Source organism: Colobus angolensis, unplaced genomic scaffold, assembly GCF_000951035.1.
Source record: "Colobus angolensis palliatus isolate OR3802 unplaced genomic scaffold, Cang.pa_1.0 Scaffold61, whole genome shotgun sequence".
NCBI lineage: Eukaryota > Metazoa > Chordata > Mammalia > Primates > Cercopithecidae > Colobus > Colobus angolensis.
In genome coordinates, this window is record NW_012119710.1 from 6594971 (window position 1) to 6602273 (window position 7303).

At 39.6% G+C, this 7303-nt stretch overlaps 1 protein-coding gene across 23 annotated transcripts in view; it reads left to right on the forward strand.

Annotated features, from left to right (window-relative positions):
- CTNND1 (catenin (cadherin-associated protein), delta 1) overlaps window positions 1-7303 on the forward strand; it is a 98249-nt gene that overhangs the window by 23124 nt on the left and 67822 nt on the right. For 13 of the 23 annotated variants that reach the window (XM_011963445.1, XM_011963439.1, XM_011963440.1 and 10 more), the window contains exon 1: window positions 1244-1528. The exons of 1 other annotated variant lie outside the window; for it this stretch is intronic. The gene's annotated coding sequence lies outside the window, so the exon portion shown is untranslated. Of the gene's footprint in view, window positions 1-1238; window positions 1602-7303 lie in introns of those variants that run through there. 9 more of the 23 variants (XM_011963433.1, XM_011963436.1, XM_011963434.1 and 6 more) reach the window with 3 other exon arrangements.

The window sequence follows — 7303 nt, forward strand, 5'->3', positions numbered from 1 at the left end:
TTGAGCCACCGCGCCCGGCAATTTTTGTATTTTTCATAGAGACGGGGTTTCACCGTGTTGGGTCAGGCTAGTCTCGAACTTTTGACCTCAGGTGATCCACCCACCTCGGCCTCCCAAAGCGCTGGGATTACAGGTGTGAGCCACTGTGCCCAGCCAAAGTTTTATATTTCTATTCTAGATTATGAAAACTTCATAAAGACTCATTTGGCAGCAGTCTATAGCATAAATTTTAGATTTATTAGTAAGAAAGTAGAAGGAAATCTTTTATTCATCATTGTCTTTGTTTTAGTAATCAGGGAATAATCATAAAATGCTAATCTTTGTCGAGCATGTAAAAAAAAAAAAATCCAGCCTCTGTCCATCATGGTCTAAGAGTTTAAAAATATGTCCTAACTCAGAAAAATAATACCCCAATAATCCTTTAATTAGGTCAAATGTAAAAAGAGAATGTATGAACTAGATCATCTTAAGCTTGAAGTTCACAAAGAAATAAAATGTTCTTGACATGATGTTTACTTTCTTTACCTATGCTGTTATTCCCTCTAAATATATTGTATGTTTATTGGATTTCATTTCCTCTTCCCAACAAACCCATATTATTTTGATTTGGGGACAAATTGGGAAGACAGTGATTTTCTTTAACAGCCCAGTGGATTCTGCTTCCTTTTAATTCAGAGTATAGAGACTAAAAACTGTTAACAAGTCTAGAAATTTAAAAAAAAAAAAAAATTAGCTCTAATGCAACTAATCCAAAACAGTGAAACTGGGTTTACCTCGGATATCCCCTACCATTCCAGTCAACATATAGTAGTCCTGTTTCTAGGATTTCTCTCTCCTTTCTTTCCCATCTTCTTTTAGGGAAATGCTTTGGGGTAGGAAGCAACAAACCAAACAGCAGCAGGCAGGTAAAATCAGTTCTTTTCTATTTCCCCACTGGGATAGTACGGAAGAGGGAGCAAGAACCCATCATCAAAGAGAACTGAGACTTAGGCGTGCCATTCTGAAAAGCCCTTGTTCCTTGTCTCCCTTGCCTCCCCCGCCCCCCTCAGCTCTGCAGTAATTCCTCAGAGATTGTACAGTCTCTCCACTTTAAATATAAATATATAAATATAAATATATATGTATAAACTTCCCCCCGTGTCTTTCTCTCCTCCTCTCTTTTTTTAATTTTCTATAATAAAGTTTCCTATTGGATAAGGTCAGCTCCCTGATTTATGCCTGACTCCTATTGGAAGCTCACAGGGGCTGACATCACTTAGGAAAGCGAAGGGGGTAGGGCTGCCAGATCAGTTTGTCACCACCCAGGCTCCCTTGCCTTTGGCTGGGTGCAACTTCCATTTTAGGTGTTGGATCTGAGGGGGAAAAAAAAGAGAGAGGGAGAGAGAGAGAAAGAAGAGCAGGAAAGATCCTGAAAGGAGGAAGAGGTGGCGAAAAATCAACTGCCTTGCTGGATTTGTCTTTCTCAGCACCTTGGCGAAGCCTTGGGTTTCTTTCTTAAAGGACTGGTTTTTAGAACTCCACATTTGAGGTGTGTGGCTTTTAAAGAAAATGTATGTACTGACGGGAAAAGGAGGATAAGCAAGTCGAATTTTTGTCTTACGGTAACGGGAGGGAATTAAAAAACGGGAGAGAGTCTGTTATGCTGATGAGTAACTTTTAAGCAATTATTTTTCTTTCTACTTTCAATACTTTGGCGGGGTAGATTTTGGTATTTTATTATATTTAAAAAGGTGAAATATACAAGACCTGGAAACAAACTTCTAGGTCTCTCTAATACAGGAAGCTGAGTAGATCCAGAGGGGTAAGAGCAGGTTTGAAAATTTACATGTTGGTGTGTTGATTTTATGTTTTTTTGTTTTGTTTTTTCTGGATTAAGCTAACATATTTCTGTTTTCAGAGCCCAAAAGTTGGTTTTTTGGCATGTTGCATGTGGGTTGGGAAAGGAATTTGTCCGTGTCGGAACCTAGTTATACAGATGGTTCTTCATATGTTTCAAACTTTTTTTTTCTTTATCATTGGATTTGTGGAAGTGGAAAGTTGCAGGGAGCTTTGCAACGTAAATGGTATTGTTTTTCCCCCCGAGAGTTTGAACGGCCCGTATCGGTTTCAGCCCTGCTGTTCCTGGGTGGATCCCTCTTACTTTTCCAGGTGCGGTGGGTGGGAGCCTCATTCTCCTGCTAGATGTAGTCTCCCTGCTTTGGCTTATGAAAGAAAATATACGGAACAATGTTACCTGAATTGCCATCTCCTTCTTCCTTCTAAACTACCTTTGATAGCAAAGATTTGTGGAGGTGTTTGTTAAATCGGCAAATACGACAACGTTTGGTTTATGTGTTTAAAGGGATAAGGAAATTCTAATCATGCTTTTTATTTCACCTGAGTAAAGTGACTACACACCTGAAAATATTTTCAGCTTTCTGCACTCTGAAAGGGCCATGGCTGGAATAAAATTAGGTTTAGAAAAACCATTTATACAAAGTTTAGTGTTTAAAATACGTTTCAGAAAACACAAGGGAGATTTTTATTTTTAAACCAAACTGAAAGTTGTTTTTTGGAGTTTATCGTTTAATTTTCCATGAAATCTTAAATCTCTTAGAGCTGAAGGCCTGTGACTGTGCTTTCATATATTTAATCTTAAGATTTGTTTTGTTTTCGCAAATACATTCTTGCAAAAGTACTGATTCTAGATAATTATATAGCCAACTCATCACTAGCTGAAAAACTAGGGTATTCTCTTCTCTTTGAAAATGCGAATCAGCCTGAAAATTATAGATACTGTCCTAATTGTAACAAGATGGGCTTTAGTGTGTAAGCTGCTCATTAGCTTTAAACTGGTATGTATCTTTAATAATCTGATTTCGTTCCACCCCGCACCCCCCTGCCGCAAATTTTTTTTAAGATGAGACTTCCTTGAATTTATTTTCTAGAATGAGGGTATTTTTTGAAAGATGATTTCATCCTTGTGAAGTTGTGGCTTCAGGAGGAAACAGAACTTTGTTCCTCCTTTGAATATAGTCTAGGCAAAGGCTGCAGGAAATTTTTGATGTCTGGATCTCATAATTATAACAAGTACAGTTAAAAAGAAAGAAAAAAATACAATATGTATAGTCTGTTTAGTATTTTCCAAATTTTCTTTCAAATGTTCTCTCTGCCTTGACTCCAGCCTGGGGAGGTTTCTTGGATCTTGAGAGTGTTGGTCATGTTGCTTCCAGAGTGTCTGTTTCCCACTCAACCTTTAGGGGGAGGGATGAGGGAATCTGAAGGAGGAGTACAAAGGCAGTTTGAAAATAGGTTCTGGATGACTGAGTGGTGGTGATTTGGGTTTAGCTTTAAATAGTGGGCTTTGTGTAGCTGAAGTGAGCATCCTGGTTAACCTAGTGTCCAGGACTATTTCCACGAACTAAGGCGTTGTTTTGACTGGTGTGTAGTACAGAGGCTTTGGGGTGATAAGATGGAAGATTTGTCTTTTACCTCACCTCTACTGGTTCTTTCAGGAATTATAAGGGATGCAGATAAGTAAATCTTTTATTTTTTAAATTTTTTTGTTTTGCTCCTCGTCTTGGTTTTGGGGTAAAAAATGATGACAGGTAAGTATGAGCTGTTCAGATTTTTCTTTCCTTGTTTGCCTCCTATATATGGTTGGTTTCTTTGTTATGTGAGTAAGGTAGTGGTCTGTGTTCCAGATTGGGGGGCGGAGGGGGAGCGGTTCTCTTTTAGGTGGTTGGAGTTCTAGTACCTTTCTCAAGGTTCCAGCATGGAGAGAAGCTTCAACATGTTCTCTGAGCTAGGGTAAAATTGAGACTATTTGGCGATATTAACAAAAAGAAAAGCACTCAGTAATTACAATCCAGCCTTAGGTTTATGAAGTAGCTGCTCTCTAGGGATGGATGAGATAGGATGGATGCAAATAGATCACTATCAACTGGAATAACAAAATGATTAGCTTTGTATAATTTATCTCCTATTTTGGTACCCGTTAGTAACTGCCAAGGCCCTCATTCCCCCCTACCTCCCCACACCTTGTTTTTAGTGTATTCTAAGCATTTTGCGTAAGCTATTAATTTCCCACCACCGTTTTTTTTGTTTTGTTTTGTTTTTTAAGGAATTTGACCCTCAGAGAAGCTGAGGTTTGGTGAAAATCTCACTGCCTGTAAATGGTTGAGGCCAGGATTAACCCTGCTCTGACTAACTACAAAGTCCATGGACTTAACCACTAATATACTGCCATTCACCAGAGAGAATGGAAACAACAGCTCGAACTAAAATGAGCCCTTGTTAGAGGCAGAAGTGTTTCATCTTGGCACGGGTGCAGTACTCAAATTTCCAACCCCCTCCAACTCCCCACTACTCCTGTAGAGCCCATGGGGAGCTGGATGTGCTAGAATGGATATTATTTTAATCTTTAGAACGAGAATCTTTCTATATCCATATGCCCACCATTGCTGTCCTAATTTCTTAAACTTCCTGGAATTATGTCACACATTGTTCAATTATCAGTAAAATTTCTTCTTCCAGAGAATTTTTAGGTATGTGGTTTGGAATGATAGGATATCATCAACTTGCAGAGATAGGCTTGTAGGAGGAGGTAGTTCAGATATTCTTGTCTTTCCCTCTAGACTATGAGCGGCTTGGGTGTAGGTACTGTCTTATCTCTGTATCTTTTTAGCACCTGTCTTAGTGTCTGCTACATACTGAAGTGCTCAGTAAGCCTTGGTTAAATAAGGCATTTGATGAGAATCAGTGAGGGACTGATTTGTGGGGAAGGTTTGAAAGGAAGCAAAACAACATAGATTAATCAAATTGCAATGTACTTTTGCAACTTTTACTGTAGTCTGTAGTTTCAACCTTTTATGCCTCTCCTCTCTTAATTTTTTTTTTTTTTTTTTGAGACAGGGTCTTGTTCTGTCACCCAGGCTGGAGTGCAGTGGTGAAATCATGGCTCACTGCAGCCTCAAACTCCTGGACTCAAATGGTGCTCCTATCTCAGTCTTCTGAGTAGCTAGGACTATGGGTGCACACCACTATGCCTGGCTAATTTTTGTATATTTTTGTGGAGATGGGGTCTCTCTATGTAGTCTAGGCTGGTCTCAAACACCTGGGCTCAAGCCATCCTCCTACCTCGGCCTCCCAAAGTGCTGTGATTATAGGTGTGCCCTACCACACCTGGCCCTCCCTTATATTTTTAAGCAAAGTTTCTGGAGATAATGGAGGATTTTAAATTTTAGCATTTCTTTAATCCTGTTCCTTTCTTGGCAAGTGGTACAAAGAATAGTTTAAAAAGTAAGGATCTGGCCTGGTGCGGTGGCTCACGCTTGTGATCCCAGCATTTTGGGAGGTCCAGGTAGGTGGATCACTGGGCAACATGGTGAAGCCTCCTCTTTACAAAAAATACAAAAATTAGCTGGGTGTGGTGGAGTGTGCCTGTAGTCCCAGCTACTGGGGAGGCTGAGGTGGGAGGACAGCTTGAGCCTGGGAGGTGGAGGTTGCAGCAAGCCGAGATGGTGCCACTGCCCTCCAGACTTAGGGGGACTTGCAGAGCCAGATCCTATCTCAAAAAAAAAAAAAGTATCCTAGTCAGTTCATTTCATAATGAACTTCAACAACTGAAAACCTTAAATGTAGCCATTTCTTAGGGGAGAATATATTAAGACATCAGCAGAAAAGTTTGCTTTCAGCCCTGTTTGCAGGTGAATGGTTTCTATGCTTGTTAATAAAAACATTAAGAGCTTGGGATGATAGTTTTGAACATCAGTGTTTCAAAGAAAGTATGTTTGAATATCAGTGTATTCTTTAAATCACTGCTTTAGCCACAAAACTTTAGATTTTGTTCATGTGTTGGGAAGCTTATGAGTTTAAGAACCGAAATTAGTTTTCTTGGGTTATTTAAAAGGTATTAACAAGGAACTTGCCTAAAGGAGTGAACTGTAGGTATTAAGGATGTGAATAACTACAAATATTCTTTCACGTTCTCTTCCCTCAAAGAAGGGTTAAATGCCACACAAAGCTGAAGTGGGAATTGCTCTGCCTAAACTATGCAGCTGCCTCCAAGGTTTCCAATAGAGCATTGATATAGCCTGGCAGGGGGATTGTACGAAGGCAAGAACAACTGTTCTGGTTAGAACTAATGAGGGGGAAATTAGGGTATGGATTGACTTGTATTTAATTGTTTAATGTATTTTTTGGAAGTAATTTTTTCCCTAATTCTACTTGGAATTGCATGTTGTTATTAAATATTAAGTACTGAGAATGGGGCCTGAATTTACTATTTTATTCAGGGATAGTGTTCCCTGTTTTTAGGGCCACTTCCTCACCAGGGAGCCCTTCAGTTTGGTGTGGTGTGGTTAATTTAGATCAGGCATATAGTGGGGGAATTATAAAGAGCCAAATAATTTTCTTATCTTTTTTTTTTTTTGAGATGGAGTCTTGCTTTGTTGCCCAGGGTGGAGTGCAGTGGCACGATCTCGGCTGACTGCAACCTCTACCTCCTGGATTCAAATGATTCTTCTGCCTCAGCCTCCCAAGTAGCTGGGACTACAGGCACACGCCACCACGCCCTGCTAAGTTTTTGTATTTTTAGTAGAGATGAGTTTCACCGTAATTGCCAGGTTGGTCTTGAACTCTTGATCTCATGATCTGCCCACCTTGGCCTCCCAGAGTGCTGGGATTAGAGTCATGAGCCACTGCGCCCGGCCATAATTTTATCTTAAAGCCTTCCTTGCTGGTCAGCAGTAGGTAATTTGGTTATGACTTTCACAAAACATGTCCCATGATGTTTGATGTGATGTGATGTGATGACAAAAGCACTTTTCAACTTTCTATTTCAAACTTGCGGAAAGTTGCTCACAGTAACTCCAGTATACCCTTCATTTGCCTAGGTATCATTTGTTAACATGTTGCCACAAATGCTTTATTCTGTATTTTTTGGTCAATATGCTAACCAAAAAGGGAGTTTCCAATCTGAGACTTCCACAATATGGTGAGGCAAGGGAGCATAACATAATGATTAAGAGCATGGATGGGGAGCCAGACTGCCACGGAGGTATCATGTAACCTAGGGCAAATTGCTTAATCTCTCTGCCTTGGCCTCCTTATCTGTAAAATGGGGATAATATCAACCATCTTACAGGATTGTCGTGACACTAAAGTTGTTTAACATATGTAAAACTTACAGAGTAATGCACAGCTCATAGTAATGTCTTGTGTTTGCTATTAGAATGGATGCTTTAAAGAATTCAAATTTCGTTTGTCTGTTGAACTAATGCCCTTGAAGATCTTTTCTTTTTTTTAATTTTTTTTTTTTTTT